This window comes from Anas platyrhynchos, chromosome 4 (genome assembly GCF_047663525.1).
Source record: "Anas platyrhynchos isolate ZD024472 breed Pekin duck chromosome 4, IASCAAS_PekinDuck_T2T, whole genome shotgun sequence".
Taxonomy (NCBI): Eukaryota; Metazoa; Chordata; class Aves; order Anseriformes; family Anatidae; genus Anas; species Anas platyrhynchos.
In genome coordinates, this window is record NC_092590.1 from 42,328,778 (window position 1) to 42,355,666 (window position 26,889).

The window sequence follows — 26,889 nt, forward strand, 5'->3', positions numbered from 1 at the left end:
CTAGCAATCTGCATGGAACCAGTATGAGGAATGCAGGAGCAAATCATACAAAAATGGATAAACACATAGTTAAACTAAGGACTCTGAGAAACACACGTAGTTGTGTGTTTCCTTATGAGAAGTAGGACCACATGAAGGCTTGAGATTTCACTTCATAGTACTTTTTCAGGCATTTCTTTGAACCACTAAGAAATACATGAAGAAATGCAAGAACAGGTGAATCAAAGTAATAATGGCTACTGATTCAGAACAGTAAACAGAACCAGGAAAAAAAAGACAAAAAACATTTGGCATGCCTGTTTAGTGTTTATGCAGTGGAAAGTAACATGAAGGTAAAGAGAGAAATGCTTGGCTTCTGAATAGTGGATTGATGTGTCGTAGGCACATCTACAAACGGGTGGCACAAAATGTGTTTTTCCTTGTGCTAAGATACCAGGATATCTCTGTGTTAAAGAGGAGAGGGAAAATTGCCGATGATCTTTGATTAACTTTCAAACAAAATAAAAAATGTTTCAGGGAGAAGAGTAGTCTGCACAGAAAGTTCATCACTACGCCTGTTGCAATGACCATGAGCCGGCTGAGCTGCCTAATAGTGATGACTATTAAGGAAAATACAGCTTAGTACAGATCTGAAACTACTTGCCTTTTATTTGAGAACAGCAGTATTCATCACATGTGACTGAAGATATCCTGTGTTATATATCCAGCACAAAAGCATCCACTGTTTGTGATGGGTTTTGACATACTAAGCCAGATAAGCCATGCAATGATTTAACAAACTGTCCTGTATTTGAGGATTTGTGGGTACCAGCCCAGCTACACTGTACATCTAGTGAATACTGAAACAGTCAGTGGACTAAATCCTGCATGTGTAGATATGCATATACATAATTAAACATAGTGACATTTATATTTACCTATGTGTGATACTTATACTGCTGGACAAAATGTTTCCACAGGGAGCACATCCAAGTTTATACTATCAATGTGAAAACTATTTATCAGATGTCAGAAAAAAAAATGCTATGTGACAATAGATTAGACAGAATCCAGGAGAACTAAAGATTATTTATTTATTTATTTATTTATTTATTTATTTATTGCTAATATGAGGATATGGCTGCACTTTAAAAGACTTTTGCTTAGCCTTTTGAATACATGAAATAAGCCATATTACAAACCTATGAACCAATATGTCAGTCAATATACAGAAAGAAAACAGATTTCATGCTTAGAGATAAAAAGAAACACAGAATGTCAACTTGGAAAACTACTGAACACTTCACCACTCCCCTTACTTTTAATCATTCTAGCAAATCATTACTTTAATCTGGAAAGAATTATGCTGAGAAAACTCACTGGAGAACAGCCATCCAGAAATGGAATACACATTTTTTTCAGTTCATGGTGTGGGGGGCCAGGCCACAACGCACTTTAGTACAACTTCAAATATTAACCAGTAACCTAAGGCATGATCTCTCACCTGCCCCAAAACAAAAGAAATGGAGAAAGCCTGGGAGCCAAGTACAAGGAAAATGGATGCTCTCTGTACAGTGCTGAATCACATCCTCGGGTAGTAAGAAATAGCTGGCATGGGAACTGTGGTGCTTACGCCTGCAGAAGAATCAAATAGCTGCTTTCTGTGAGGAAATGTGCACCAAAAGAAACTTACAGAATGATATCAAGGAAACACAACAATTAGGACAACACTGAGTCAGCAAGGCAGACCACTACAGAAGAGGAATAAATGTTTTTTTGCCTCATTCATTTGAAAAGGTGTAAAATCTCTGGCATGTTCAGGTTTGTTTTCCCTTCCTAGTGGTAAGGGCTTTCTGCTGATGAGATGGATGGAAGAGAACAAAATAAGCCTCCTATTTTCCATGACCTCAAACTGCAAATCCTTGTTCTTCAGACATTCCTCATGTCTGGAGATCAGCCTCAACAAAGGCTCTTCTTCTATCTGCCTTGATTTTGGGACAGTGTATCTGTTTGAGAATGGCCTTGGTGCAGCTCTTAATTTAAAAATAAATAAATAAATAAATAAAAATAAAAAACATATTCTCAGCAGTGTAGTGGCCCTGTCAACCTTTCAAGTTATACAGTGCAAAATGTCATAGCTTAGAAAATGCTAACGCTCTTTTCATATGCTGTCCCCTTTCCTGATCAACTAAATTTAAAAATAAGTTGGAAACAAAGCCAGAAATATGTCTTAAATAAGTTTCTTGATAATGAAAAACAAGAGGTCTTATCACTCTCTTTTGGCTTAACTTCCTAGGAAGGAAAAAGAAGGAACTAAAAATGGTGCTAAGAAAGGGTTGACATCAATTTGAGGATGCTGAATGCTTGGAGTAGTATTATCAAATAATTCTCAGGTATGATGACTGATAAAGAAATTCAGATCTGATATATTGCTGTTTTCTTCTCTTTTCCCTGTTCATATCACATGGCAAAATGTAACTTTCTAAGACATAAAACCTTACCTTTTTCTGAGTATCGACAAATTTCTCTGTTTCTTCCATAGTTTAGGCTGTATGCATTCCCACACAGGAAATACTGTAAAAACATTAATAATCACATTGCTGACAATACACAAAAATATAATTGTTATTCCCCTTGATCACATGAGTAAACATGAAGACAAATTGTATAAATGAAATACACAGCTGTTTGGCTGAAGATTTCATTGCTGATAGTTTTGTTGGTACTGTAAGCATATCTTTATCACACCAGACAAAACCTTAAGATCTCTAAGCTGAGCGAGCTAGTAAAATTGTATAAAACATACAAGAATGGATAGCATGAATAACCATCTTGACTGTAGTAGAGCAGTGGGATTTTGAAAATGAAACAAGGCAGTTTGCATTATTACAGGCAGTATTTGGCTGTTCATAGAAGCTTTAGCTCTAGACCTTAAAAGAAAACTACATTCCCTTTGTCTGAACAGTAGAGATACTGGTGTTTTAACCAAGTATTTTAAGTGTCGGTCATCTTAATATGAAATACCCTTTCTCCTCAGCTACTCTCCTGGTTTTAGAATCTCTTTCCTCCTCCTCCTGCTTCCAAGGGGTGCCTTCCAGTTACATAGAATAAAAACAGATTTTTTGGATCTTGTCTGTTTCCCCCCATAAGATTTACCCTATGTCTCTCAAGCTCTGTGACTGTTTGGGGAATAGCAGGTAAACATATCAGAATTCAGTGCAGGAAGAATGTTCAGTAAAAAAAAATTCTTCTATTTTTGGTGTGTTGCTAAATCATGACAAAAAGTCTAAAGGCAGATAGTAACATATGTCATTATGTTCTGGACAGTACCACTAGAGGTTAAAGGTAACCAATTAGTAGGGGTTAAAGGTAATGGATAGTCCATGTAACAAAATGCAGTAATTATTACAGTACTCTCACATCCATTTTTTTGTGTTTTTTTTTTTTTCTTTTTTTTTTTTCTTTTTCCTTTTAACTTTATGTAAATAAAATGGCAAACAGGCACAGATTTCAGAAATGTGAATTTTCCTGAGATTCATTCCACAGAAAATTTAAATACAAGAGATTAAATAGAAAGTCTTGTCAAGTGAGACCCTGTGAAACTGAGTTCCAATCACTGAGCAATGTCTGATGGAATTGCTAATTAGATCACATATTTCTCTTTAGCTGTAGAACAAGGAATCACCCCAATGATTCCACTTGTCATCTGCGGAACAAGTTTCCAATCTCTTTTGTAACTGGGTAGTATGGTATGAGGTACAAATTCCTACTGATGCTGAACAGAAACATTTATGTATTTATAAGCTAATATATGTCTAGGGAAAAAAAGCCTCCAACTTTTATTTTTCCAGTATTTATCGTCCATTCAAAAACAGATGGTAGGAGGTAAGCCAGGTTATCTCAGACTTCTTGTGATGGGTTCAGTGGCAGAGACCCAAATAGCCTCGTATGCAGCAGAGTACCTATCCCACTGGCAGCCAGTTTTTTCCACTCAACTCCTTTTTGCTCCTTGGAGCCAATCCAGCCCAGTTCAGCTCTTTTGTAGGAACTGAGGAACCAGTATTGATTTCCCATTTAAACCAATCTTGCGTAAGCCCACCACTGCCTCCCTTGCTATGAATAGGGGGAGCACTGGAGGAAACCAGCTGCAGCGTTTTCAACGCAGAATTGCTTCTTTGCACCAGACGTGAGCTGAGTTGCAAATTAGAAAAATAAAAAGCAAAAATGGCAGTGTAGATAGGCTTTCTTTTCAAGTCTGATACACATTCAGCATTGCCTTCCTAGAGAGGATTCTCGGAAAACAGGGAATTTGCTTGTTAGAGTGAGAGAAGGAGATTCTTATTATAGGCTTCAGCGTAGTTGTCAGCAAAGATAACAAATCCTTGTACCAAAGTGGCCTTAGAATGGTGAGACAATGAGGGTTTTCTTAAAAAAATAAAAATAAAATCAAAATTGTGCAGTGCATTTTTTATGAAAGTATGAAAATCTGTTGTTAGTGACTTTACAGAGTGTTTATAGATTTAAACTGAAGACTGCAGTGATATATGAGGAGTCTCAGGCTTTGTGCCATGGAAGTTACGCTACTGGATTCTGAGTGTTCAGCAGGCATCCATTGCTATCAAAGAGAAAGATACCTTCTAAACAGGTATTTCTAGGGAGTAGCAGTGAAGATTTCCCATGTACTTCAAAAGAAAATTTAATGCTAATAACATTGACACAAACTTTCCAAAGTTGGTCGGTAGTGTTTCAGATACCTAGGATGTGATTGGAGAGAATGTGGACATAGTTAAGTAAAAAATTGGAAATACATGCTGAGGGATAACACGGCAATTAAATAAATCTTGAATTGCAGACTGAAAGACAAAGACAGACATTTTGACCCCTACACAATAACTAGTGAGGGGAAAAAACAGGAATATTAACCTGAAAACCAAACTTTGGAGACCTCACACAAAAGTTTAGCGTCTATCTGACCTAATTTCCTCACTCTCTGTTCTCAGATGTTCACAGGCTCTAAAACTGGAGTCTATATCTGGAGTATGGTAGGGACAAATTGTAGGAAGCTCTTGCGTGGCAACAGGATCCCTCATTCTTGCATATCTCTGCAAAACACTTATAGTAACTGTCCCCAGGCACTGGCAAGTTTAGGCACTACTTGTTCCTCATTTCAGCGAGAATCAAGCCACCCAAACCAGGTCACAACTGTGCTCATGTCCCACATAGACACCATCAGTGCATTTAGTCAAAATCCACTGCTACTGACTGTGATTAAGAAAGACTGGAAGAACAATTTGCTCCAGCCCAAAGGATGGAGCAATTTCAAACTCTACCACATGTATGCAGGAAACCAGAAACAATGGCAGCTTCCTGATTGCGGCCTCCCCACTGCTCATTCTCAGGCTTCATGCAGCCTAAGAAAGACCTAAGCAACTGCTACACAGTTTTTAACTAAAATGGAGAAAAGACTGGTACTTTTTTTTTTTTTTACTTTTTTTTTTTCTGTTGCAAATACATGGAGCAATTGGACAAAATGGAGTCCATTAGGATATTATGAAGCTTATCTGTCAGCAGCTATATTTTTGGGTTATATGTTCTTTGTCAGAGAACTTTATGCAAGAAGATTTCCCAAGAGAATGAAACTGAGAGTTAGGTGGATTATTTTCATGTAGGGGAATCAATAACCTGAGTTTCCTTGGTGAGTGGTCAGAAGAGCCAAATACTTGTAATTCTCAATTCTCAGGTATCCCCACCAGGGAATAATTAGCAGTCTAAGCTGCTAGTTTGATTGATGAGGCTGCTGAGTGATTATTTCTCCAATTTTCCCTGACTTCAATTCTCATAGACTGGGGTCAGTGAAGAGAGGTTCATTTGGGGTTTTCAGACACTGCTGTTCTGATTCTTCCTCGAGCATACCTTCATTAATATCTTTTATTTGTACTTTTAAAGAGTGAAATTGGAGGCACTGCCAAGAAGGTAAGAGACTTTAGAGGGATTTTTGTGGCAGTTTTCCTGAATTTGTGGCATCTGGTAGAGATTAGACAAAATGACAGAACAGGTTCTACCAAGCAGAAAAGAAGAGCCTGAGGAGGAGGCAGCAGAAATATTAGGAGGGACTGAGAAAGTTGTGGAAGGAAAGATGAACATCAGAGCTTTATTTGAGTTGTAGTGCCCAGTGAGAGAGAGGAATAGGAACAAATGTCAACAGGAACAAACCAACCTTTTGCTTTTTAATGTAGTCATAAAAACTTACATGCGAATAAGGAATATTAAAAATGTGCCTCAGATACAAAATGTCATTCACGTCTACTGAAAAAAAAAAAAAAAGAGAGAGAAAAAAAAAAGACTGTTGCCTAGGGCTATGCTAATTCTTTAATGTGATGGCATTCCTGTTAGGAGAGCTCTGTAAGCTTTCCAGGCTGCCAAGCATGCTTGGCGCCCATGTCTTCAAGCGCTATTCCTGCAAGGCTCCTGAGTACATTTTCATTTTAATGGGTTCTTAAGTCAAGCATCTCTAGCAAAGTTGCCCTCCTAAAAAAATGAGTGAGAGCTCATGCAAAGGACAATGACATACTTTAATATTTACTGCACTAAAAATAGTTTTTAAAAACAATACAAGGTATACAGAATGTTCTCCTTGTTCAAAAATGGCCAGTTCTAACAGCATTTGATGGATGCAGTGGGCTCTAGTAAGTACAGTTAATATATTCTCTCTATATATTCCTTCAGTACTAAAGAGCAAATTGCTTAATATGTAATCTTGAGTAAATGTTTCCCCAGCTACATTCACTTTCTCTTTTTGATATGCTTTATTCCTGCCTGAGTATTTTTCTCCTTTTAATATTCTCAGCAGGCTGGATTTATGAGCCTATGAAAGCAAAGAATGGGAAGCATCTTCTCCTGAAGCCAGCTGCACTGGTGAACTTATTGAATAGCTGACTGAGTACTGAATGATAATCATACAAAAAGAAGAGCAAGAAAAACAATAGGAGACAAAATCACCTTCATTTTCAAAAAATAAAAACCAACAAAAAATAAAAATAAAAGGACCAACAACGCACAAAATGAGATAGAGAGAGAAGAAAAGAGAAACGTAAAGGGTGAACCCATAGTTTGTTTCATTTTTCATTCTAACATCATTTCAACCACAAAGAATGACAGTATAAATGATCAAACAACTGTTTGCTAATGCATTATAGATAGTCATACACAATATGGCAGCTTTATACTTGTATATTTACCCACCATGAATACAAAATATACTAAGAGTGACAGGTAATGTAGCCAAAGCTTCTACTCTCTGTAAGCATCTGTGTACTATGAATTATAAATGAGAGTCTTGTGTCCAAAGGTAGCAAGTAATGTAGATAATGCCATCTGAGTAAATGAATAAATGTGAAACAGATGCTTTTTGCATTCAGGGCACACAGGTACAGCCAGGAAGCCACCAGTACAGATTATGGATGCTGGTGAAACAGCTGCTGTCTGCATCTAGTGCCAGGTGCGGTCCTACCTGGACTGTGTTGAGCCAGTAAGAAAGGTCCTTGTCTTATTAGTTTTTGACAGGTTTCCAGAAGGATGAGGTATCCTTTTGTGTAGGTTCCTTCGGTGCTTGGATTTCATTGTGGCTTTCCTGAAAAATCACATCAGCATCCTTATTAGTACATAGCCCTTTGTAAGAGTTAGAGAAACTGCCTGAAAGGAACATTTTTTAAGAGTCATAAAATACTTCTTTGCTCTTTATGCAATTCCCTTCTGCTTTGCTAATATTTTTTATCTGAACAAATATTTTTCCTCAAGATGAGATTACACAGCCTAAAAAATTACTGCTAGAAACATATTAATAACTTTGATATGACTTTTTATACATGTGAATTTGCTCATCTTGTAAGCAAAGAGACACAAGCTTGGACACTGGTTAGGCAACTGGAGGTCTTCTGCTGTCAGCATGGACTGCCACCTTGATACATAAAAGGTAAGTTGGACTCCCCATGTAAAGCACTAAGCCCAAGAGTACCAACAGATAGTTTTTACTCATGAGATACAGCTACTGCTATTATTTGAGGTTCAAATAAGCTCATAATACAATTTGGTTTTATATTACTCTTCCAACTCTTTTCTGTCTGTCTAATGCTAGATTTGCCCGGTGTACATTTCCACATTTGCTGAAGAAAAGCTTCTGTCCTTTTCACTTCTGTCCTTTTTCACTTTGCTGGGGTGTGCAAAAGTAAGACACATACAATCTAAGCAATAAGGGCAGCCAAACTCTTCATGGTCTCTTAAATGATGCTTTATTGCCATGATTACATTACAGCATTGTTTTAATCTAGTAAAGAGAGCAACCCCTTATAATTTCGCAGTTTTGACTTACAAAGCAAGGAAATGTCAAACTATACAACTATGAAAAGCCGTAATACTGCTTTCTAAACGTAATGGCATAATCAGAATTAGTGAAATTAAACCACAGAAATGCCACCAATCCACAGATGGTTTGTTCCTATTTTTCTCCACGTCTTTTCTTTTCTCGTAGTAAGCTTCGCTTGCATTTCTGTGAGCAGAAAAGTTGAGGAGGAAAAAAAAAAAAAAGAGAGAGAGAGAGAATGTGTAGGTTTTTAAGAACTTTGAGAAGTAATTTGCAAAGTGATAGTTTCTGCTAATGAAGGCTGCTACCTTTGCCCAGGTCTCTCAATATGATAAAATTGTTTCAGATTGTTAATTACTGAATAATCAGATTCCCTTGAAAATGTAACTTGAGCTTTTACTGAAATATAATATTCTGCAATTATATCAGAGCTGTAGGATGGTCAAATCAGCAATTATACAAACAAAACTCTTGCAGTCTTTTCTTTGGGATAAGACTCTATTATCTCCAAAGAATTAGAAAAGCTTCTATGATGCATAGCCAATATGGAGACCATCCTCCTATTGGCCTCTATTATCCGAAAGTAAACGAGAAAACACTTCCATTATGCTTTGCAGTGATCCATGCCTTTCTTTTTTTTTAAGTCAATAAACTATATCTTTCACTGCAGGACTTTGTGCATGTGTGCAAAAATGACCTTCCACAGCTCGGTGCCAAGACACGTGCTGAGAGGTGGTACAGGAAATGTGAAAAGAGATGCCAACAGGTTTTTACTGCCAGGCACATACTGCCCTAAGGAAATAAAGCGAGGCCTGCAAAGCCTTTTTCTACATGTAATATTTTACTGGTCTTTGCATTGCAAGTCAGGAATCCCTTCCCAAATCAGTTTCCCCCAGTCAGTTTAATTAGAGTTGGTGCTCAAAGCATAGACAAATATTATGCAAACAAAGTCCTTTGAGTAGCTCTTGACCCGTGTGGAAGCACAGTCCCCTCTATCCCATCATGGGTCTACAAATAGCCTGTTCAAAAACCTCCTTGAAAAGAACATAAAACCACATTGATTCATAGAAGAGAGGGCATCAGGGGGGCACCCAACTCTCTCCCTCTCTCTCTCTTTCAAAAGAAGGAAAAAAAACATGACTTTAGAAAAAGTACTTTGAAACTGGTGAAATAATCTTCTAAATAAACCACCAGTGGGGAATACCCACAGCCACTGAGGGCAGCATGCTGTTCAGCGTATCAACAAAAATACATTTGGCCTGAGGCAATGCTGAGGGCAAACATATCCCAGATGGACTGCAGAGGCCCAAATACCTTTAGAGATGAAAATTTAATTAGAGGAAATGTCACCACAGTGAACAAAAGGATTGCTTTAGTGTTTTTTCATCATTGTTTACTACAAGTGAAGTATATTTTTAAGTGTTAGGACAGGCTAAGTACAGGGATGTTCTTAAGCACTAGAATTGAGATGAAGAGAAGGGATGTTGAAGGTCAGAGACAATCATCCACACTTGAGGACTGATCAAAAGCAGTAAGTGATCAAATATTGACAGAGAACAATTTTTAATTGCTTCAGTGATGTCAAAAGGTGACAAAAGGTGTGAAAAGGTGACAAAACATGTCACATAAAAGCCATTAAAGAAGAAAAACTGACCTCATACTATTGGTTTGTTTATTTTTATTGTGTTTTTCTTATTTGGTTTGGTTTGGTTTGGTTTGGTTATTCTTGTGAGATCCTAAGCATGATTAGAAAGCTTGGGACTCTCGGAAATATACAGCTATCCCAGAAAGTTGGGATGGCTCACTGCCACTTTACCTCTTTGATAATCCACTGTATAATATTAATTCTGATTCTTGCACAAGTCAGGGGTGAAATTGCTGGAAAAGCAATATAGGAATTGCTGCAGTGCAGTCACAAGGAACCAGCCCCCTTCTTAAATGAAAATATGTGAGTTCCAGCATGAATTCCAAAAGCTGTCTGGGATAAATTCAGAGAAAATAAGACATAGCAAACATTACAGAAAGTCTGTCAGACTACAGTTATGTTCTGCATTTTGGGTTTTACATCTTTAAAATGCAGATTTTATATTTTCAGTATATGATTTTTTACATCTTTTTTTCCACTCAGCCCTCATTTTGTATTTTCTATGGAAATGCTCTCCAGTTAGCAAAACAAGATAATCACCTGAATTGAAAGGATGCACAGCATGGTTTTCCCATCATCATATCAAAATAGTGCTAATACTGCACTATTTTTATTTGCTATTACATAACAGAAATCACATACTATTATATACTGCAAAAATAACAACTACAGAAATAGTAATTATATAAAATCTCTCTCACACAAAGGCCATACCAATTTTACTCTATTAATTTTCTTAATAAGATCAAGGAGACCTCCACCGATAGACAACGGTAGAATAGATTCGTTAAAATGGGCAACAATGTAAAAAAGAATGAAGAAAGCATTATGCAAGCAAAATCACATACAAATACAAATATATCAGGATGCTCCATTAGGCTTAACAGAAAAATTTGTTTTGAGATAAAAAAGCTCATTTGCCTATTTCCACTGTACTTTGGTTAATATAACTTCTTTTGCCATCCTGCTGTTGTGATACATGTTCTTGTGCATCAGATACAAATGTGTAGATGGATTCTTTTTTGTGCAGAAGATACTTGGGAACTTCAAGTCTAATGAAGATACCAGGGAACCTTTGCACTGATTTCAGTAGGGCTTGGATCAAGCCTCTGGAGTACCTTATTGACTTCCTAAGTTAACAGAGTAACATGTCCTAAAATCAGGGGATTGGTTTAGGTCTCTCTTGGTCCTACTGTTTGTTACTACCTTTTACACGCTTATATTCTGGCTCAAATAAACTCCCTAGATTTCAACTGACCTGAGGCAGTATGCTTTTGTTGGCAGTCAGAATTGGCTTTGTGTTCTCCTTCATTGTCTTATTAGTCATTCTTCTTTATCTTACCTGCCTTTTTTTTTTTTTTTTTTTTTTTTTTCCCTTTTTAGCAGATTCAGTTCTATACAAAGTTTAAACCTAGGTACAGAAATTTTCTAGATTAATGCCAAAGGGTTTGCCCAAAGGCAGGCTCTAAATACATTATTGTTTGAAACCTGTGACAGAAAGTCCAACCAGCCTCTGATTAGGCAACATGCCACACTAAGCAGATATTCATGAATCTTGGCAACCAAGTATGAGAAATCACTTTTCTTGCCATCCTTTCTCTGTTACAGATGGTTATCTGGAAAGCCATCCAAACAACAGAAATATACCATATGTAAAACAAAGCCTCCCTTTTTATTTTCAGGTTCACAGACTATCAGCTTAAGATTTTACAGTGTTTATTATTTTCATACTTCAAGATGAGCAAATATATCAATATCCAAATGCATCCAAATTATGGAACACTGAAGGAAGCAATATTGTGCTTTGTGGGGATGTGATCATATTATTGATGGTTGTGGACTTCCTGATGAGCCACTCAAGATATGCACACTAAAAGGACAAATTTGTTATGTATCCACTTATCAATACCCATAAAATGGAAGTACTGTGGTCAGTAATGCCAGGTGGAAAACAGATAAATAGGTGTTAAAAGAAATACACTGCTGAGGTAGATTAATGTTAGATTAAATTACAAAGATTCTGAAGAGATATTAAAGGCAGAGTTATGGAGCATACACTTCTAATTTACTATTTCAGTCTTAGCAAAAAGCTGTTGATAAATCATGATAAATCCATCTTCATCTAAATAACAATTCTGAAGAGGAAACTAATTCTTGGTATGTAGCCTTCCTCCTCAGTTGGTTAACAACAGAGGAGATTGCCCACTAGCTTTGCACTGATGACAAACAAAGTCAGTAGAGCATGCAAGACAAGGTGCAAGACAAATAAACCTCTGTGGTCAGAGGTAGGTGACTCTCTACAGACACGGGAAACAAACATGGGTAGAAAATATGCGTGTATATTTCAACATTTAATGTCTCATTGCATTTCTTATTAGTGATTATTTTTGTGCACAACTCCTTTATGAAGTTATTTCCCAAGCAACTGGACTAGAACAGAGGAAAACAAAAGCCTAAAAGGAAACCAAAAATTTGTAAGTAGGTAGAACTTTTTTTCTTCTTTCTTTTCTTTTATTTTTTATTAGTAAGAAAAATAATTCATAGATGCAAAACATTGCTATGCTATTTTTTTTTACATAACTGTGGAGCTGCTCTTGTAATCTTTTACAATATTTTGATGTCCTATGCACAGTACGAACCATCTTGTGATGCTTCTACTCACACTGAGCAGCACCCCACTCCAAAACATTTGAAGGACATTAAGACAACAAATGGTGGAAAGCCACCACCTCACAACAAGAAAACATTGCAACACACAACTAAATTAGTGAAATAGCTCACATTTTATAGATAGTAGAAAAAAAAAAGTGAAAGTCTGGTGACAATATTTTGAGATGATGAGGAGGAATTTTATATTCCTTTATATTCCATAAAGGCCATATACTTTAAAAAAAAAAAAAAAAAAAAAAAAAAAAAACACTTTTTAAGTGCCAAAAACAGGATATATGAATGTATGAGAACTTTCAGCATCTAAGTCCAAAATTTCACTCTGAAATAAACCCACTCACCATCTGCATAATTCCAAAGGTAATGAAGCTCACTAGGTGCTTTCATCTAAATTTTCCACTCTTTCACCAAGACCAAAATCCCTTCTATCTATTTATTTTAAAAAAAGATGTGATTGACCTTCTCCCCCCAACACACCATTCTTTTCAGTATAATCATCAAAGTACAAGAATGCTTTTTACCTGGTGTACGATACCAACAGAGTAGTTTTATTAATACTGTTTTCTGTGTCATCACAGGTAAATTTTGAATATATCAACTTTACCATTTTTATCTGCCAAACAATCAAATAAAAGAAAACAAAAACAAACCAACAAACAAAACAACATGAAGGTCTGCAATCTATTACTTTGGCTTTTACACACTTACAGTTGGATAGTTAACAAGTAAAAGCTTTTCATCATTGTAAGATGCCAGAGAACAGAAATCTGTATGTCAAAAAAGTATAGCAAAATAAGTTTTTGTTGGATTTCTCTGAATGTCAAGGATGAATTATTTCTAGAATTGAAACACCTAAAATTCATCAAAAGGAACAAACCAAAAAAAAAAAAAAAAAAAAAAAAAGATTTATCAGAAGAGAAGCTTTTTTCTTTATTGCCAAATCATTGAAAGGCGAGTAGTATTATCAAAACATGTAATAGCCTGAATGGATTTTTTTCTGCAAGAACTTTTTTCAAAAAGCATTTTGATGTAGTTGTATACATTGCTGAAAAAATATCACATAATTTAAAAGTTAGGAGATGAGTAACTTATTCCCATAAACATACCTGGAAATAGATTTATTAGCTATGTAAGTGACATGCTGGAGTGTGCACTCTGTTTTAATTGCAACACTGAGCCTAGAATGGATCTCTCTTCTTTACAGTTATTTTGTCTGTTGACTAGTAAAATGAGAAGGTGTTAGAAGAAGAATACCTTAAATAATTGTAAGAGTTAGAGACAAAAAGGCACGTAATTTTTGTCTTGAGATAATTAGGAGAAACTCAGCTCAAGTTGTTTCAGGTTATAGACAAAGGAAGACCTGCTTGCTTTTTTATCTACTAGGTTATAGAAGCAGAGCCTCGTATGTGGACAAGGATGAGGAAACCATTGTGTGCAACAGACAGTTCACCCATTTGATGTTCTATACAACATTCCATGTGCTGGTTATCCAAATGCTATTGTTTCCTCTAACATCTTGTTTGTTTGTTTTTAGATTGTTTTTTGGATTATATTTGTAATTGGAAAGTGAAGAATGAGCTTAAGAGAAAGAGCTACTGTTGGTCATTCTTCCTTAATATATTTATAGATCATATCTGTAGCATCCAGAACCCTCAGAAAACTCCAGGTTTTTGTCCTGTCTCCAGTACAGACAGTGAATACATCTGATCTGAAGAGAAAGCTTAGCAAACCATACAGGAATAATTTACTCTTAAATCCTTTAACATGAAATTCACCTCAGCAGGTAACCCCAACACTGGCACTGACATTGGCTGGAGGAATATTAACCCAGCTATGCCAAGTTAAACCTGAGAGTAAATAATTTCTCTCAGCTAAATCAGAGGACTGAGTTTTAGATGCAGCTCTTCTCTGTGTGTCTGCTTTAACCTGTATGCTAACTGAAATAATTGCATTTTGCTATCAGAGTAAGTGTTGGGAAGCTTAATTAATATTTATAAAGAAAGTTGACTTGCTCAAGCAGAAGATACTACCAAAGAGCAAAGTCTCATTTTATATCAAATAAACATACTTTGGCACAGATTGAATCACAATGTAGTCTATAATTTGAAAATGAGTCTAACAGAAACCACTGGATAATTTGTAGAAGAAAAAAAAATAATCTTTAAAAGTGTTTTGGCAGGAATCATACAGTAAGTCATATCAGCTTCTCTGAATACTTCATTTTATCAGCAGAAATCATGTCAATTCAACTTGCAACATAACAGTGGGCTAGGCAAACTGCGAGCTATTTATGACAGTCATAAAAGATTAACCAAAACTGAATAAGAAAGCTGTGTGTCTCTCCAGATTCCTATTATTTCCTTTGCCACAGAAAATGGTGTGTGTCATCACTGAAAGCTAGAAAACATATTCTTAATGAAACAGGGAGAAAAAAAGCAAAATCTAATGCAAACAAGCAAGTAGTGTTTGTGCAGAAATTCCAGGTACCTGGGGTATAAAATGAAGAAGCAGAACTAATGTTGAAATACACGAGGCTGGAGGTGACAGAGTTAACAGAAACGTATTGGAAGTCGAGTAACAACACAGTGAGGGCATTGAGCAATGGGCATCATTTAAAAAAAAACAGTGATGCTGCAGAATTTGTTGCAAGCTGATGCTGTGAAGACCAAGTCACAAAGAAGGGTAATGTATAAAACTGGACCTCTTGGCATCATTATCTTTGCAGAGAGGTTTGTATACTCTCAAAATTAGTGAATACGTTACCAGAATTTTCAGTGTGGACATCTGAACTAGGGATAAGAGCACAAGAAACACTGGGAACAAAGTTCAAGAAATGAACACTACCATGAATAACGTCAGAAGTTGAATGCACTGAGGGAGAAGAATGGGGAAATCTTCAGCCAACAATTCTGAAGGAACCGGTGCACAGAATTGCAGGCCCCCCAGTAGCGAGGATGTTAAGCAAATCTGCTTATTCATTGAAGAATTGCAGAAGTACTGCCTATGTTCAGAAAAAGACTTAGAGATCATGGTAAATACAACCTGTAAGTCTATCTGTGGATGTAAATCATTATAGTAGGTTTAAAAGGAAAAAAAAAAAAAAAAGCGGGGGTGGGAAAGTAGGTTTAAAGGAAATCAATCATTGCATACATAGATGAAAAGAGAAAAAAAAAAAAAAAAAAGGTTTTGTATAAATAAGCTGTAGTGTACTTACTTACCTGATGGCTTTCTATGGAAATAGGCAAGAAACCATTTTTTTCTGCATTAACAGTAAACAGAACATATGATTAGTGCCTGACAAAGCAATAGGTAGCAAATAATGTTTTAAAAAATGGAATGAGATTTAGCTGATGATAGCACAGTGAATGAGATACTATTGGAATGGAAGCATATTAATATATATTAGCAGACATATTAGTATGTATTACTAATTTAAAATCTATAAAGCCAAAGTAAATATAGTTACTTCTAATCAAAATTGTTTTACCCTATGTAAGGTAATAAATACATCTATGAGTTGCTTATGATTGGCCTAGCTGTCTGACGTTTACCTGTGATGATTCTGGTTCAGTTCTCATTTTGTACATCTAACATTATTCTGCTCATTTTCTTTTTTCATTAACATAACTAAAATGAATTTGCACTACTGTGAGGTCTTCCTGATGTTTAACTATTTTGTTATATATATTCTCAAGTTATAGGTAATCCTGTAGTATTTCTTACATAATTTTATACACTGCAATGTAGTAATATCTCCTAGAGAAGGAAAAATTCTAGGTCTATGCTATTCAGCTAAGTCAAATAAGTTTTTGTGGACTGTACACAAAAATCAAGCATCCATTGCCAGTTTCAATAGAGCCAGAACAACTTCTTTAGCCTCTTATGAAATGTTACTATTACATTACTTGGAGTAGCTGCTTTTCTATGCTTTTCCCTGTTAATTTCAATGGAGAGGGTTCAGTTTTAGTGGAGATTGTTCTCTTTTACATTTCCAACAAATACCTTTTAGCATTTCTTTATCTTCATATGTGCTTCACAGCATTCTTTCATCTGTCTAGCTCTCACTTTCTGCATGTCAGGATCTCAGACTTTTTTTTCGCTGTCGGTGACATCAAACATCTTTCAGTCTCTGTTGCTGTGGTATAATTCCTCCTCTACCCATCTGATCTGGTGTTCTTATTCATGGCTAGGTAAGTTTGGGATTGTTAAATTCCCTCTAATTTAGCCTTGGGTCCTGTTTTCCTTCTATATTCAATCATCTTCAATATCCAGACTGAGCATTTTTCTGCTTTTTAGCTCTCTTCTTTCTCCCTAGTGCATTTGGTGACACCTCTGAGTTTTCTTCTCAGTCTCCCAAGTAGATCTCACTTTTCTTTTGGTATTGACAGCATTTGAGTTGACGTTAGAAGTATATTATTTCAGTAGATTTATGTGGGGGTCTCTGCAACTTTATTTTTGAGACTTCAGGCCTCAATCATCTGGTAACCCGAATCAGAAGTAGCACTTAGGTTAGTGTCCAGCACATGGCTGATCTGACCTCTTTCCCAAAGAACCATGGGGTTCATGAGATCCATTTCGACCTCTCATGACAGAATAGCAGTGTATTAGCTACAGTCCATCCAATTCTACTTTCAGCTCACTTGCTTTCTCTCACTCTGAAAGCCTGTGACATTCTTTAATTCTGTGATTTTATTCCTCCCTACTTTGTGGGAAGTCCTGACAAATTAGAAGCCCTTTTGTGAGAATCAGAGTATTTAACTTAGCAATTGTTCCTTAATATCTCCATTTCCTCTTGTGAAATTAGGGTATAAATAATCTAAATAACCACCTCGTTGCTCTTTTCGTCAGAAATTTAACACACCTCACAGGCAGTACCTTATTATGAGCCCATTTGTGGCAAAGGGTTGTTCTAGGAAGTTCCTGATTCTGTCACCATATCGGTGCAGCTAAAGCAGCTGGACAACACGTGCTCTGTCCCCATGATGAAAGGAACCCCACACAACATCCTCCGTTCTGCTGCACCCACCAGGCATGCTCTTAGCTACTCTGGCTAGTCTTTTAATGATGGCTTTCCCACCTTACGGAATGTTCAAGTGTCCCAGGTACCTTTTTTAAATCCAATGTTTAAACCCAGCAGCCACAACAGAGCCTTCAAAATCACTTTCACAGAAGGATTTTCTAGAAATACATCCTCTCTCCTCTCTGATGATGCACAGATTCTCAGCCAATTTATGTCAGAATTACAATCTCCATTCACTCAGTTGCCAGTAAAAGATGCAGCAAATGTCCATGGAAAATGGCATAACAATGCCAACAACCTTAACAGCAAAGAGGTGAGATTCCACATCAACAACAGCAACAATACCTGGGAGGCAGACACACAGAACAAAAGGTGCATCTCTGGGGACACCCCAGGATACCTTCCATGAAAACCCCACACTCCCCTTCCAAAGGGTCAAAACTTAACTACCCCACAAAGAAGCATTTTCTCTTTAGAATATGGCTCTTTCCTAGAAGAATTCACAAATAAGACATCCTGTCCTATTAAGTTTCCTAACTGTTTGAAAGCTGGCACTCAAAATGAGTGATGGAAAAGAACCTCTATCTTACCAGCATATTTTCTCTGCCAGAAATAAATTTACATTGATACCTTCATTTGGTTTTAGAAAAGAAAACTCAGTATGGTCATATTATGTCTTAAGTCCTTCATTGCTAACAGAGCACGCAGAAATGAATTTGAGGCTTTTACTTCCTTTTACCTTACACTCAGGTATTTATAATCTTGATTCTTTATTTCCCTTTTCCCTCTTTCATCTTCACTTCACATGTACACAACTTTCTTTCAGAGCTCCCCAGTGCCTCCATCTCATCTCAGGTGTGCATCTTGCCACTTCCATCACATAAATTGCTTCCCAATTCCACTGCACAAGCTGCCCACCTAGTAAAAAAAAATTCATTGTTTTCTTTTTACTGTTCTTCCCAACTATGGGGAAAGTAAATGGAAATGCATATTTAAAAGTATTCATGAGAGGCAGACTATCAGGCTCTATATGTGTTTCTTGCAATTCATTTTATGTTTTCATTGTGTGCTTCCAACACAGGATTTAAGATTTAAGCTTTGACAAATGTAACTTCAACAGCCTACTTCTCCTAAAAAAAGATGACAGGAAAAAGTTGGATTTTTTTTTTCTAACAGTATAGAAGCTATATTACTGAAACCATATGTGGTGTTTATAATTGGGAGTGTGTAAAGATTCCTTGGTTTTAACTGACATCAATTCACATACACCATACAACATGACTTTTTTTTTTCTGTGAACATTGATTTGAAGTAGTCTGCTTTGCAAGGATGTCATAGGAAATCAAACATTTCTTGGTTGTGTGAATAACTGATTTTTCCATTTGGCTCAAAAAAAAAAATAAAAAAATTGAACATCTGCTTTTTTCCTTATTTTTAGTATTTTCTCTCTGGAATATAAAATTTTAAAACATTCTTCAGTTGAACAGTCACGGCAGTCAGGGAGAAAAAAGAGATTTAATCATTAATCTGAAAATGATAATACTTAGGTAGCTGAATAAGTGGGTGGATGGCAGATCAGACTTTTATATTCTACTTCAGTGAACGACAAAGTATGCATCGAAGCTAAAGCAGGATTACTACAGGCATACTGAGATGACTAAAGAGCTCTGAACTGCTACATCTTACTGGGCTGATATCCTCCTTTAGGATGCAAAGATTCATTCAGCTACTGCACCTGTATTTTTTACACCATACATACTCTAGCCAAGCCCCCTAAATCCTGTGGCTTCAGGCACTGAAATCACTCCAGGAAAAAAAAAAAAATATATGTATATATATATATAAGTAAGGGAGAGAGCAAGAAATTCTTAGACCTGGAATTTCTTTGCTCTTTGAGAAGTTTTGCAGATATAGATCTGAACATCTATATTTATACTGAACATCTGAACAACTTTTCTGGATTTGATCACTTTGTCTGGATTCAATGTGTTCTTTCCATGACTTATATTTGGGAAGTTGGTTAACTAAGGTGTCATTCTGAGCAAGAGGCTCAAGGTATCTGAATGGAATATGAATACTGTGCAGTTCTTTGAATGTGAGCGTCTGTGAAATTTCATTTTACACTGAATCTTCTAGACTAGGAAACTCTTCTCATTCAGGTTACACAAGAAGAGTCCTCCACCAGCCCAGCACTTCAGTGAAGTGTTGGAAAAGTGAATCAGCTGGCAAACAGGAACCTACAGAACGCACTGGGAAGCAGGGCAACTTCCCAAAACATTAATGATGACAGCTCCAAATTGAAGGTACTGAAAAAATAACTGTTAAGCAAAGAAAGTTAATCTTTATTCAGAGCATTCTCACAAAGAAAAGGTTAAAAACAGGCAGTGCAAGCTCACTAGCAGTTGCCAGCTCAAATTTAAAACACTGTCACATCAACTTATTCTTCTGAGATAATGTCACTACACTCGCCCTATACACAAACGTTGCTTATTTCCCTTTGCCATTTATTCAGCTTTGCGGCAGTAATTAGCAAAGGACTGTGATTGACTCAGAGAAAACAGAAGACATTAAACAGGACCATGATGTGAAATGAAATTTCTATTATCATATTTACAGCTTCCTTTTTCATTTCACTATACAAAGCAGAACTAGGAAGACTTTTTTTTTTTCTTTTTACATTCTTAATAATCTTTTCCTCGTTGTTTTAATTTAGCATTTTACATTCAAAGTTTTTTTTGCCCTCTGTCCTTTTTCCGCTCAGTTGCCTCTGCTTACAGCAATTTCATTCTGACTAAATAGTAGAGACTGAGTCCCCAAAGCTAGCTAAAAAGCTCTTAAATGTCCCTTGGAGCTACTTTTGTGGCAGATTTCTGCATCCACTACTTATTCTGATACAACTATTCTAAGAACATTAGTGAAATGATCAAGCTTAGAAAAATAATTTCAGGAGAGGTTATCTTTATTTATTTTGGTTCTGTTTTAGCTCTATGAGCACAGCATATGCAATTGAACCAGCATATTTTACAAAGCAGTTCTGGAGGACATACAGGAAGGAGTATGTCCCCAGATGGGGTACAGCAGTAACCTCCAAAACTAGCTTTATCCTCAGAGGTACGAACAGGGATGCAAACTTTCCACCGTAAGTTCAAACTACTTCAAATATGAACTTAACTCCCTCTTTTGCTGCTTTTCTTGTTATCCCTAGGGCTTCCATGAAAAGAAGCACTGAGAAAGAAAAAGAAAAAATAAAATAAAACAAAAACAACTATGCAATTTACAGGAAACAAAGGACTTGTGATTCATAGCCTGATATCCTGCCTCATACTTAATTGATACCATTTAGGCATAGCAGGACAGTAGTATTCTACATTTTATGGTCTAACAGAAATGTCAGCCATCTGTTTGCACCTGCTGAAGTTGCTATAGATAAGCATTACAAATCCTGTAAGCGTCTGGGCCTGGATTTCCATACCAAGAAAGTTTTTTTTTTTTTTTCTTTTTCTGTTGATCACTGTCAACATGAAGGCATCGATAACTGATGTTAGAGACACATTTGAGAGGCAGTACTCCCTTCCATGCAAACATGAACATTTTTATCTATACCTAACCTTCAGAAGGACTGAACAGACATTTTGTTCTTGCAGTTCTGCTATTAAGATATGGTGAATGAACTAAAGTGCAGTGCATGTATTACTTGGGACAGATGGGAAATTAGCATGTCATAAAATTCATAAAAAAGTGGTTGGTGATGCTGCCTGTCTCAAGAAAAGAATTACATAATGATTACCTGCTTTGAGAATACCAACAGGATAGGTTAGAGAGCAGTCATTTCTCTGATTTATCTAAGAGCATTTTTAGACATTTGATATCCTTCAGGTAAGATGTTTTGTATTGTTAACTTATTCCTGTAAATTACTGTTTTAAACCCTAGCTTTAGATTCTTAGATCTAACTGACTTTAGATTTTTCGATGCATAACTGAGTACTAGTGAAATCCAAGTTACGACTCATTTCAAACATTTGCTCTAATTTACAAACTGATTATTTTCTTCCAATATTTTCTTAAGATGGTTAAAAAGATGTACAAAATCCTCCTTTTCCTAATAGATCTCATTGTTTCCATTCAGCCTAAAAAGGCTGCAGGGTTCAGTAAATTCAGGGAGAATGCAGCCATTTTCTTTAGCAAATCAAAGACTGAGCATTAAAAATAGGTGGTTAGAAAGCAAAAAATGTGTTTTCTAGACTGAATAAAAAAGCAGAAAAAAACAAGCAGTGAGGTACAATACTTATTCCTGAGTACAGGAAACTTAGACTACTAAACCCAAGTGAAACATTCTTTAGTATTCCTAATTAAAATTTAAAATATACATTAAAAATGAAAATTTACATGTATTACCAACCCATTTTGGAAACTGTATACAACAACATTTTGGTTTGCTTTCTGTTCTTAAATGTCTTAATATGTCTTAAATTTTTGGAGGCAGGTCTGAGATGAGGGATGCATAGCATGTTTCGATGCCATACCCAAGGTAAGGGCTAAAGAGAGAACATGACCTAGCTCATCCTTCCAGGAGACTGAGATCTTGGCACGTTCCTGCAGGACTATTTAGATCCAGCCACTTTATTGAAATGGACTAATTCCAGAAGAGCAATTCTTTTCCACCTGCTCACTCTTCGCACATGAGCTTTGAAGCTGAAGAGATAAATGTCTATAATTCGCTTTGTGGCACATTTCGTCAGGTTAGTTCAAATCAATCTTATCTGCAATTTAAACTAAAAAAAAATCTTAACTTTGTACTAAAATAAATTATAAATGTTTATGGAGTTCTGTCTGGGTTTGCTGCCTACCAGCTGTGGGAAACTATCCAGTAAATGACCAATAGTAAAAGTTGTTGAACTGAGACATAGGAGTGCTTTAGGCTTTTCCTAGAAAATAGGCAAGCTTCCTGGGTGAATGTTCAGGTAGTAAACTCCGTTATAATAATCAACTTAAGTGCTCTGGAATTATAAATACATATACATATATAATGTGTATATATATAATGTATGTATATAAAAGTATATATAGTACATATACATATATACACAAGCCTGAAGTTTAATGGCACTGGTGCATGTGAGGACTTTCATTAAAGGAACCAATATATTATGAACTGATATCAATGCAAAACAAACAAACAAAACAAAAGCAAAAACAAAAACAAAAGCAAAAACAAACCAACACCAAACTTTTCTGTTTTCTTCCTCCCAGAACTTCTCATCTATTCTATGGTACCAAGGATGATCATTATACCTTTCAACTTATTCATAGAGCTAAATAACATAACACAGAAAAGACAATATATTTGACACCTTCTTTGTGCAGGAAATTCAGTGTTAAAAGCTGCAATGAATTAAGTAATTCACTTGAGAATGATAGACCACAATATATTGAGGTGTCCAATTACAGAAAGATTTTACAGTAAAATAAAACTGGAGAAAAAGATAAGGTTAATAATGTAAAATCTAATTACTTGCATTCTTTAAGACATTTAATTTTACTTGGGGAATGAGAATTTTCTCCTACAGATGTTCACCTTTGAAGGAGGGAGCCATCTCACTAGTTCTCGGAAAAGCCCTTGCAATGGCTCCAGTGAAGCTTGCAATAGTCCGGTCCTGAATGCTAACTATGAGAGCAGCAACAAATATTTACCTGCTTTTTGTATGCCTAGATCTATCTGTCATTTTAACATAACACAACAAATGACTGAGTTCAAATAGTGAATAGTCATCAGAAAATAAGGAATAAGGAAAGCTTGTTGGCTCAGGTCAGCTGGCACAGTTGGGATTAAAGATGGAGGGGAAGGAGTTTTGGTATGCAAGGAGGCCAGACACAAAGTGTTTTTACCAGGTAAGAGTGCCCCCTGTCAGAATAGAGTGGGGAAATTTTCCTCTTCCTTCTCTGCTTCATTTACATTCAGAACCAGAGTGAAACCAGTGGTTTTGTGGTATTGGGAGAAGCTCTATGATGGGTTGTGCCATGTGCTCTTCAGGGTGCTCACCTTCCAACAGGCATGCACGTGTAGAGGTACCTGTGCATCTTGGTAAGGCTACCTGCTGATAATGCTCACTCATGGGGCAGATCGCAGCCTTGCAGTACTGCCACTAGGCAGAGGGAATGAAGATTTGTGTTGAGATGAACACCGTGATTCACACTTCTCTGTTTCAGGATGCATTCATCTGGGGAGTGGGGGTGATTCTCAGCTGAGATCATCCTAGTGGAAAGAACACTTTTCTGAAAAATCCTTTCTCCTTAAAAGTCTCTGAAGTTTTCCATTTCTCCCAGTATCTCTGATTCCTGTGTTTACTCAGGACACAGACAGCTGTTTTCAGGCACACAAGAGTGGCTGATGGTGCTGTTACTCACAGCTGGTCATCACCACCCCCAGGCTGGAAGTAGTAACCCACAAAACTCAGCTGGCAAAATGAGAAGTCGGAAGCATCTCATCTGCAGCGGTGCAGTCAAATTAGGTCGATAAAGTGTAAGCCAAAATGCCAATACCAAGCACTGCAGTGCACGAAGATGCACCCAGATGACAATTTGCTGGAAGTAAACACATCCACCATGGGAGCACTGGCTCTTAAGATATTTAAACTATTTCAGCTCTTTACGAAAGGAATACATGACTGTTCCCTCAGTCGCCTTGAAATCTGTTAGACACCATAAGAATGAGGGACCAGATTAATGATCCAAGTATGCTGTCATTTAAGCTAAGGAATCTCACCGTACAGTCACCTTAGACACACAGGTATATAAACATGCACAAATCAAAGCTTTCCTAAAGACTGACAGATTCTGTCAACTTTGCATACAGAGATGACATTCAATCCATTATTCCAGCCAGTTCCCAAAGGTCTCAATCATTCAAGATTTATATTTCATCTTGTTGATAGAATCCACTTTATTTCTGGCAAAGAAATACTGAACAAGGAAATTGGAGTTAAGCACTTCACATAAATATCAACCTAGCTCTTTGGATAAAAGATTTTCTGCCATATTTGCATTTAGCTGACAAAGTTCCAGAAAAGCTATTTCTACACCCATTTGCTGGTACAATCTATGTAACAGTATGGTTGTATCTATGCAACAATTACTCAAAGACCATCATCATCTCATATCACAGATATACGGATGCAATAGTTAAGTGGTTTTTAAGGAAAAACATTTCAGCATTCAGGGAGCTCATATGTATGATATAAGAGTATAGAATTTTCTTGAAGAAAATTCCTACTGATTCCTGCCAGCTCTAGAGAGGGAAACAAAAGATTTTCAGGACCCAGGGCATTCAGAAGCTCAAATATTGCTAATAAGTATTCTTTATACTCTGGAAGGGCGTAAGATAACTAAACTCAATTTAATTAGATGTTATTGATGTATTTATTACTGAGAAGCAACGAAGTTTTTCAAACTCATGGTCTGCCTGTAGTTTATAAAAAATATTCCTTTGCTTCCTTTAGAAAGGCTTTAAAGGCAAGACAGAAGTTCCTGTGATTTCTTTTTCATAAAGTCATTTTTTTTTCCATGTGAATGACAGCCTGAGCTTTTTTATTTCCAGACAATACTGTGCAGCAAGGTCACTTCTTTCTGTGGTGAATACATAGACATGTCACCGGGCATGGCACTACTAGGTGACCCCTTATCACATCCGGATGTCAGAAGCTGCTCTGCTACCAGTCTCTCTCTGAACATAACTCATACTGGTGGTGATGAACATCATGGGGACTGTCCACCTTATTGATGGGATATCAGCAAGTGCCAGAATTAATTCTTTCATATATGTAAATATCAGAATGTTTGTGGTGACTATGATTCTCGTTAACAGGCTACTTCATATTATTCCATATTTAGTCCCTTGTAGGCCCCAAAAGTACTGTTCTTTAGTAGTCTCAATATATTAAAAAAAATAAACCTTAACCAAAACCAAACCAACCAACCAACCAAACAAAAAACAAACAAACAAAAAAAAAAAAAAGCACACAAAAAATGAATTCTGTTACATATACAATGTGTATACATTGTGTGTAAGGGTTTTTGTGTGAAACCTTTTCAAAGAGTTCTTATGTAGAGGTCATTATTTCTTCCTTAAAATTATTTCCCAGAGCAGTCAGAATGACAGAATCACCAATACTTGAAGAAAATGAATATATCCAATAGCTGCATGTCACTAAATTTATGCATTTGTATTAGATTTAAAACAAACAGGCAGTTTACTAACCAGATCAGTACAAAAGCTGTTTCTCTAATCGAGTTGGCACAAGTTCACAGAAAATATAATTTGAAAAGGTTCACATTTAAATGAATCTTGCTTTTCATGCTCAAATGTCATTCCAAACTCCTAGGATGAGGTATTAACCCCTCCTTCACTTTCATTTAGAGAAACCCAGCACTGAGCTTGAATTACCTTGATCATACTTAGTCTCCAAAATGTAAAATTAAGTAAAACAAAACAAAACAAACAAACAAACAAACAAAAAAGTGGTATTGCAGCCACTTGGAAGTGCTCAGAAATACCAACCTCAAACAGGTGGAAAAATGGAAGTTCACAATTTTGCTCCCTTGTATCCCTAGACTTCATCATGGGGGGATATTCTAATCCCCCCAATCTCTCTCTTTTACCAGTGGCCAGGTTTCCTACCTAAACCTCCTGCCCCACATGCTGCCAAGATGCTGCTCTTCCAAAGGGCTCTCTTCATTCTTCAGACCTGGTTGCGGGTAACACCTGCAACAGGAGGGCACACATCATTAGTGGAGCTTTTGAATTACTGAAAGGCTGTGTAGTATTTAATTAGTCTTTATCTTTACAAGCAATAAAAGGGGCACCTTTTGGTAAAAGAAGGCAGTCTCCAGCATGAGGCTGGAAAGCAGCAAGTTTTTGATTTTCTATTCAAGCAGCTATCAAACAGATTGTAATTTTAGCTTCATTATTTGGCTAATTCACATTTTCTTAAAAGACACATGAGAGGAGGTTTATAAATATTGCAACAAAGACATTGGAGTCAACAGGAAGAGGGATTTCTTAGCTGACAGACTAGAACAATGCTTGTAAAAACACAGTTTGTATTCCCCACAAATGATGTGGTGTTCAGCAGCTTCCATTTAAATAGAAATATTCAGTAACTTCTGATACTTGTGTGATTTAACTAGATCATTGACATGCCACAACTTTGCTTTGAATCATCT

At 36.5% G+C, this 26,889-nt stretch overlaps 1 long non-coding RNA gene across 1 annotated transcript; it reads right to left on the reverse strand.

The window, feature by feature from the left end:
- Positions 1–1,116: 1,116 nt before the first annotated feature.
- On the reverse strand, positions 1,117–26,660 carry LOC119716944 (uncharacterized). Its single transcript, XR_005265803.2, has 3 exons — positions 26,345–26,660; positions 7,490–7,609; positions 1,117–2,553 (listed from the first exon to the last, which is right to left on the reverse strand). It is a non-coding gene; the product is annotated as an uncharacterized lncRNA (long non-coding RNA).
- Positions 26,661–26,889: the final 229 nt, after the last annotated feature.